The 7,960-nt window shown below is 40.1% G+C and overlaps 1 long non-coding RNA gene across 2 annotated transcripts; it reads left to right on the plus strand.

Annotated features, from left to right (window-relative positions):
* The first annotated feature begins 891 nt into the window (after nucleotides 1–891).
* On the plus strand, nucleotides 892–7,405 carry LOC118015207. 2 transcript variants are annotated; one of them, XR_004680569.1, is made up of 4 exons: nucleotides 892–1,085; nucleotides 1,907–2,035; nucleotides 3,419–3,561; nucleotides 7,296–7,405. It is a non-coding gene; the product is annotated as an uncharacterized LOC118015207 (long non-coding RNA). The 2 variants fall into 2 exon arrangements; XR_004680568.1 differs by having other exon boundaries at nucleotides 1,907–3,561.
* The last annotated feature ends 555 nt before the right edge of the window (nucleotides 7,406–7,960 follow it).

Below are 7,960 nucleotides of genomic sequence, written 5' to 3' on the forward strand. Positions count from 1 at the left end.
TTTCTTTCTTTCTTTCTTTCTTTCTTTCTTTCTTTCTTTCTTTCTTTTTTCTTTCCTTCCTTCCTTCCTTCCTTCCCTCTTCTTTCTTCTTTCTTTATTATCTATCATCTATGTATCTATGTATCTATCTATTATCTATGTATCTATGTATCTATCTGTGTATCTATGTATGTATCTATCTATCATCTATCACCTATCTTTTACCTTGTATATTATTGCTCCTGTTTCAAGCTGTATGCTTGATTTATGTTCTGTTCTTCTCTACTCTATTCTATTCCATTTTACTTTGTATCCACTCCATTCCATTCTGAATTTGTTTAGCTTGTGGCCACAAGAGCATCTTTTTCTAGCGGATCCCAAAACAACTGGGTAGAAAGTATGTGTATATGATTTTGGTAATAATGCCCATTACAGTGAACCACAATGTGTTAAGAATTTGTGGGTGAGTAGTCACTTGGTGACTTGTGAATGTCCTTTTCATATTTCCTAATGCAGTTTTTTAAGTAAATGATAAAAGTTACCTTAAAAAGTGAATCTGTTTCTATTTTAGGTTTGGAATCCTTTGTTTTTTGATAGAAATCTTCAGGGGTTGTTTTGGTTGTCAGAAATTCTTTTGGATATTCTTTGGTTATACCTTAAGATTTCACAAGGAAATGCCTAATTGACTAGTTTTCTTCAGATACTTTACCACTTCCTTTTAAAAAAATTGAGTGCTTTTTTTTTTTAAAAAAAAGATTTTATTTATTTGAGAGAGAAAGAGAGAGAAAGAGAAAGCATGGGTAGAGGGAAGAGGAAGAGGCAGAGGGAGAAGCAGGCTCCCCACTGAGCAGGGAGCCTGATGCAGGACTCTATCCCAGGACCCCGGGATCATGACCTGAGCCAAAGGCAGACGCTTAATCGACTGAGCCACTCAGGCACCCCAAGAGCGCTTATTTTTTAAGATGATATCTCACTTAGTTTTATTCTTGAACTATTTATTACTTTTATCTTTTTAAGGCGTTAACAATCTTTTTCAGTCCGATGTATTATATGTCTTCTGTGTCCGGCTAGGCCAAAATTAGCATATCTGGGACCTAATGCTCATGGTGAGTGTTTTGTTTATTTTAGATTTGTGTTGATTTTTATCTAAACCCTGGACTTCTCATAGTCTAAGAGGCAAAATCTATAGTCGTTCATATTCTTGTATCTTTTACGTTACTTACATTCCTCCTGGAACTGTGTAAGATTATGACCTTGCATTTTTAGGGGAGGAAGAAAATATTTTTCTTTCTACCCTTCTAGATTTTCAGCTAGGGCTTGATGGGAGAAAATGGAACAAAGGCCAGACTTCTCTGTGGCTCATAGTCCCCAGGCAGGATTCTCCTACAGCTACCCCAAGCACTTCCTTTAATGTTTTACCAGCTTTGCTCTGGTTAGTGTTACTTTGTTCTGGTAACTGTAAATATCCCTCCAGTCCCATATATGTTAGCAGTCATCCTTCAAACATATGACCCGCTGATATACATCAGAAGGGTCTCATGACTAATGTTTTACTAGACAGTAGTAAATAACCTTAACAGTAGCTAGCCCCTCAAGGTCCTGGAAACCTTGCTCCCAAATTCCTTAGAGACTTAACGCTATCCCTGACCCCCACTAACTAAAAAAGCATATAATCAGTTACTCCTCACAAGGCCAGTGCAGATCTTTCTGCCCATGGGTTCCATCCCCCTGCTGTAATAAAAGCACCATTTTGCACTGAAAACTGCTCAAAAATTCTTTCTTGATCCTTAGCTAGCTCACGGCCCCACATCAGGACTGTAACAAAAGGCAGATCAATGAGAGAAAAACAAACAAGTTTATTGACATGTTTATCTTATGTATGCATTGGAGAAACTCGGGGATGAGTGACTCCAAGTTTTATTTACAGCCTGGTCTTTGCAAGGAAAGACATTTTTGGGGAAGTGACAAGATAAAGGAAAAGGACTTTGGATCCCCACCGGCAACAAATTGTGTGAAAGCAACTATGAGGGAAACAAGTCTCCCTTACCTCCGTTTGGTATGTAGATTTCTGCTGTGCCTCCAGGCTGGATAAGGGACTAAAATTGTCTCTGGTGATTAGCTTTTGTCCTTTCTGGTAGAGAGGGGGAAGGAGACACTTTGGTAAATTTATGTCTTGCTTTTAGGCAAATAGGAGGAGAGGAGAGAGCATTTTTGTGTCTGCTTGTTCTTAATTGCCTTCATTCTGAAATAATCCATGTGCCAAACTGGCATATTTTGGAGTGGTCAAACTTTGTTACTCTTCACATTTAAGGCAATAAAACTTGAAAATTAGAGGAAGGCGTTTTTTCTTTCAATGTTGCTCCTAAGAAAGATCAATGAGAAAGTAATATTAATGCATATATGAGATTTAATACCTGGGCTTTTTAAAACAGAGCGCAATGAAAATCACATCTCTGATTACACAAAACTAAATACAGATCACGGAGTAAAAACAGGAGTGAAAGACTCAAGAGAAAGGGGAGATAGAAACGATTTAAAGACCTACTCCGAACTAGACAGGGATTTAAAAAGAAAAGCAAATTCCTTTCTTGGATACCATAGTCCTTAGGAGCACAGATTCTGGAGCCAGACAACCTAGGTTCAGATCATCTGACATCATTTATATAATCGTCTTTGCCTGGAAGCTATGAGTATGAAGATGGGTATGACATATTTTCTGCTCTTTGAGAGCCATCAGTAACTCTTATAAACAAAATATAAAACAATGAGAGTTAAATGTTCTAAGACAACAAATAGATGGGTGGACAGAAGTGAATAGACAGTGTGAGTGTCAGTGGTTATAGTCAATAAGTGAAGAAACAGAGACGTAAAGAGTTTGGGATTTACTTTTAATCTCTTGGCTAGCAAGCCCGGGGCTGAGACTATGACTTCGTGAGCCATCTCCAAGTAGAGAACTAGGGCTCTTTTCCCTCTGCAGCCTTATCTCAGCCTCTATCCTTACTAGCTGTGTGAACTTTGGGAATTGACTCAGGCTCTCTGAGCCTGAGTTGGTGTATCTGTAAAACAGAGCTAATAACAGTACCTATTTCTGGAACTTGTTATGAGTATTGAATGAGATAGCGTGTATAAAGTGCTTTACAGAATGCCTGGCTCACAGCAAGCATTCAATATATCTTGCCTTTTATTAATAGTTATACAAATATTTTATTTCATTCCAGTACTGCTTGTGGAGAGCAGATTACGTACTTGGAGTCACATAGTCAAGATTAGTTCTATTTTTGTATACATTTTTTTGTTTCTGGGTGGAGTATACAAGACAGAAACAATCAGAAATAATACATATATAGAGAGAAATACTACAATTACAAGGCAAAGCCTTCCCAGAAGAAGTAATTAATTGCAAAATGAAGTGACTTGGGTTTTCCCCTTTCTCTTTAAGCTTCCACAAGAGGCTATGCCGTACTTCAAAACACTGCAACATATGAGCTTCAGAAAGGAGAAGAGAAAAAAAAAAAAGATTTCTGGACAACCAGTCTGTATAAAATACCTAGGGCAATTCTTGGCACCAAAAACGTGTTCACTGTAAGTTAAACTGACTTTATGTGATTATTGAATATGTCTTCTATGCCATCTTTACAAATACTCACTATCCCCAAACAAACTAGGTTTGTCAACTTCAAGGTTGAAACAGTGCCAAAAAAAGAGAACATTTCTCTGGGTGGGGGAAATTTATGGCTTCATCTGCGAGTCATTTGTAATAAATTATCTAAAAATATATGCTTTTAAGAGTTTGGGCCAGTTTCAAAATGTGAAAAAGTTAAATTTATCAAAGCTATCTTTTCTGTGTTGTTGTTCTTGTTTGAAAGATAATTGTGAACGAAGTGATAGAGAGTGTCATTGAATGCCAAGTGAATTAGGGAACCGTGGGAAGCAAGGCTTCTGATGAGAAGATCATGCTCCAGGTCTAGGGTGCAGAGGTGCCATTCTTTAAGCTGTTCAGCTGCAGATCCAACCTGTGTTCACTAAGCCCTGGGGTGGCACACAGTCTGTACGGGGCACTGGAGGTACCAGTAACCACTGGTCAGGTTCCCACTGGAAAGACAAGACATACACTCAGAACGTCAACCCAGTGACACTGTCCAAAGTCAATAAAAATCCCGTAATGAGGAATCACAGTGTAGAATGTGATGCAGCCCTGAGGAGAGGCATAAGCAGGAAGTTCTGTGAGTTAGGGGAAGAAGAAAGCTCTGTGGTCTGCAAGCATCTGGAAGGCTGACATCTTGGGCTGGAAGAGGTGAGATGGAAGAGGTGAGATCTTGGGCTGAAACTCAGTGGGAGTATAGCGTCAGGAGAGGTGTGAAAGAGGTGAGTTCCTGGGGAATAAGCAAGGGTTGCTGCTGCATAATGGGAGCAGGCAGGGATACATCTGGCACTCAGGAAACCCACTGGGGCATCTCTTAGTACTCCTGTGCTATGGCCTCATAAAACATGGCAACTGGGGCCCCAGACTCCTCAGAGGAGAGGATAAGCATGTTTCATTTGCTTGAGGGAACTAGTCTCACTTAGGTACAAAAGGAGTGAATGAGAATCTGGAGAAGTGTTCAGAAATCCCACTGTTATATGGGCACACTGCAGACATTTAATGAAGCTCAAGAAATTCATAATTCCTTTTTGTGGTGTATCAGCTGAGACAGCCCATTACAAGTGCAGTTGCCTTGGCTCAGCTGAAATGTGACCGAGTCTAAGTTCCGTGAATGCATCTTGCAGTTCAGAACTTGACTCTACTAAGTGTAGGTTGGAGACACTACCCATGTTCCTCACCCTGAGGACTTGGTGGTTCAGGAAACTACCTCATGCTACAAGAACTTGTGGTTTTCTAAGAATTTCCTCTGGCAAGCTCACATGCCTTGGCCTGATGTCAGGTAGGCTATAAAGGCTGGGGAATTAATATCCGCAGAGCAGTTCTCATCTAATGGGAATTAGTGCGTGAAACAGCCCAGAGTTCTCAGTTCTTCAGTCATCTCTGAGATGTGTACCACACTGCCCCCTGGAGGCTGAAACCCAGTCTCCCACAAAGGTGTTCTCTTGGCTCCAGCTTCATGCCTGTCCCCATTCTCCATCCCCCTACAGATATTTCCTGGGATCTTATTCCAAGTCTCTTTGCAATAAATCTTTGGGTCAGGGTCTGCTTCCGGGGGAACCCAAATGAAGACAGACAGTTTGAACCTCAGGACTTTCATATTCCCATGAATGTTCTCCACCGAGGTGAAGTTCCTGTAAAAGGCTATTTACCTGTGGTGCTGCTTGGCAGGTTCAGAGCACACTCCTCTGGAAAATGTTTCAGCCACTGTAACTCATGTTTATGAATATGGTTAGTCAGGATAAAATTTTTTTTTTCTTTTGACTCTGGTCTGAATAATCATGAGGGGTATTGCAAACAGAATGTTTTAGCAGAAGAAAATCAAGGAAATGAGGGAAATCACAATCATTCCCGAAGTGGTGGGAAGCTCTTCTGCAAGTCACTGATTCAGCAAGTATTTATCAAGTCTTGCTTATGCACAGGGCACTGTGAGGTACCAAGATCATTGTAATTGTAAATTTGATTTTGGAGAATGCATCCCATAGTCATGAAAGCCAGGAGGATATTCATGTCGGTTAACTAAAAAGGAATAAAACAGATTTGTAAGCACACAACTTGCTCAGATACTGTCTATGGAATCAGGATCTAGGGAGGAATTCCTTCCTGTTTTTTTGAGTGAAGATAAGCAATTGCCAAAGAAGTGCATATCCAGATCCCTAAGGTGGCTGGTTAGTGGGCGCTAACATTCATTAGGTTTTGTGAAATGCGACACAGTTTTTAAAAAATAAATCACTCTATTTCATATTTCACCTCATATAGTCTTTAGCTTTTTCTAATTGCTTTCCATAAGCTTGTTTTGTCTCCACAACACAATTGTGAGATGTGTTGTATCATCCCACTATATTGTATAACTATAAAGACACATGAGAAGTTCACCCACTTATTAATGTTACAAGTGTTCACTGCATGATTGTTGTGTTCCAGGCACTGCCTTCTGGGCACTGATGCCCACTCACTACCACAACCCCCATCTCCCCTTGCCATGAAAAAGCAATAGAGAACACATGGTCTCAACTTACAGGGAGTTTCTGGTTCATTTGCAGAAACAGGCAAAGAAAGGGGAATTTTCAAAATGGTATGGTAAGTGCTAAGAAAGAAGAGAGTATGGGGTGGAGGAATTCCAGTTCATTCAGATTTGGGAAGGCTGAGAGAACAAGTGGGGTCAGGGACAAACCCAGAGTATGTGTCATCTAAACCTCATGTGTATGTGCTTTAAGGACTTAGCTAGATAGAGGGCACTGGAGGCTGAAGGGAAAACACAAGCAAGCATCTAGACATGGAGGAGAGCGTGGGGTGTTTAGGAACTAGGAGTGTTCAATAGAGCTGGAGTGTAGAGTCTGCTCAGGGCTGGCAAAAGAAAGGAAGTGAGTCAGAACACGAAGAGCTTGAATGCTCTGCTCCACAGTATAGACCATTTTGGAAGGGTAACTGGGAGAGATTGAAATTTCTTTAACAGATTAGTAAAAAAAGTCAGATTTTCACTTTAGTTTGCTTTGACTGCTCCATGGAAACTGAATTGTGGGAGAAAAAGACTGGAAGGCAGGAGACCATTTAGGAGGTAGTAAGTGGCCTTGAAGGATCAGGTGATAGAGTGATTGGGCTGGCATCAGCAGAAATGGAGAGATGTCGGTAGAAGTGTTAAGAGGGGAAGAGAGGCTACATGTAAGGAGGTGTGTGTGTGTGTGTGTGTGGTGGGGGGGCATGGAAAGTAAGTGCACTTCATGCAGAAGGGGGTGCTGGGCTGAGGAAGGAGACATGACTTAGCCTAGCTTCTGGGGTGACTAGAAATTTCATTCCTTTTGTTGTTTCTTACACTTGAAACTCTTTTCTACAAGATCTGATCACGTGTGACAAAACCCAGCAACTCTCTTTTGGTCTGAATCTGATGACAAGGCAAAACAGACACTTCAGCTTCTTGTTCTTTATCTCATGGTTGATTAACAGAGATTAAAACTCTGTGCTCTCAGAAGTTTGCCATATTTGGGGAAAACAGCCATTTCCCGTTTTGAAGCCTAAAATTTATGTCTGCAGCTTGCAAAACCACAGTGTAAACCACCTCATTTGCAAACGTGTATAAAAGCTGAGTTGCTCCAAAGATGTTTAGACTAGGGTTGATACTGCTTGTGATAGTCTCCATCATATTTGTTTCCTAACTTGTCTGGTTTTTGTCTTACAGTTTGGTGCCATGACTCAGGATCAGACCTTGTCTTCAGATTCCCATTTACCCCAGCCAGGTAATAAGGCCCTTTGGAGCCTTTTGTGCTCCATTTCTGGCTGGAAACCCAGGGATCTAAAGGTGAGTCCTGATCCTGGTCCTATATGTTCCAAACTTTTGTCTGTTGGAAGCATGGTAAGAATTTGATTTTGATTCTTTCTGAGTTCTTTAGTTGATTTCCAGTGGTGGAGTTTTGGTGTGTGTGTGTGTGTGTTTATTGTTAGACCATTTGGCTATCTCTGTAAATGAATTAAATGGTTTATAGATATTTTGTCTCTATTGAATGAAAGATGATGGAAAATTGAGTTCATTACTCTTTTCTATTTGTTTATCCGTTTTTCTCCATTTTGAACTCAAATCCATTAAGAATTTGTATCCATTAGGAAGGAAAGAACTCTTTTTATATGAAAGTGAGTTTTGTATTTCTGGGTTTACCCCTAATGTATGGACTGAAATTTTGGAATTGAAGCTATAAGTTTTCTAGATCTAGACGTATGTTTATGTGTCTATAGGTATGTAATATTTTCCTGCCTCCAGATGGTATTACTAAATTAGATTACAAAATTTTTAAATAGAACTCTACTCTAATTCACAGACCTAACTAAGATCTTAAATGGGACTATTCC

This window comes from Mirounga leonina, unplaced genomic scaffold (assembly GCF_011800145.1).
Source record: "Mirounga leonina isolate KUSES-001 unplaced genomic scaffold, KU_Mleo_1.0 Mir_165, whole genome shotgun sequence".
Taxonomy (NCBI): domain Eukaryota; kingdom Metazoa; phylum Chordata; class Mammalia; order Carnivora; family Phocidae; genus Mirounga; species Mirounga leonina.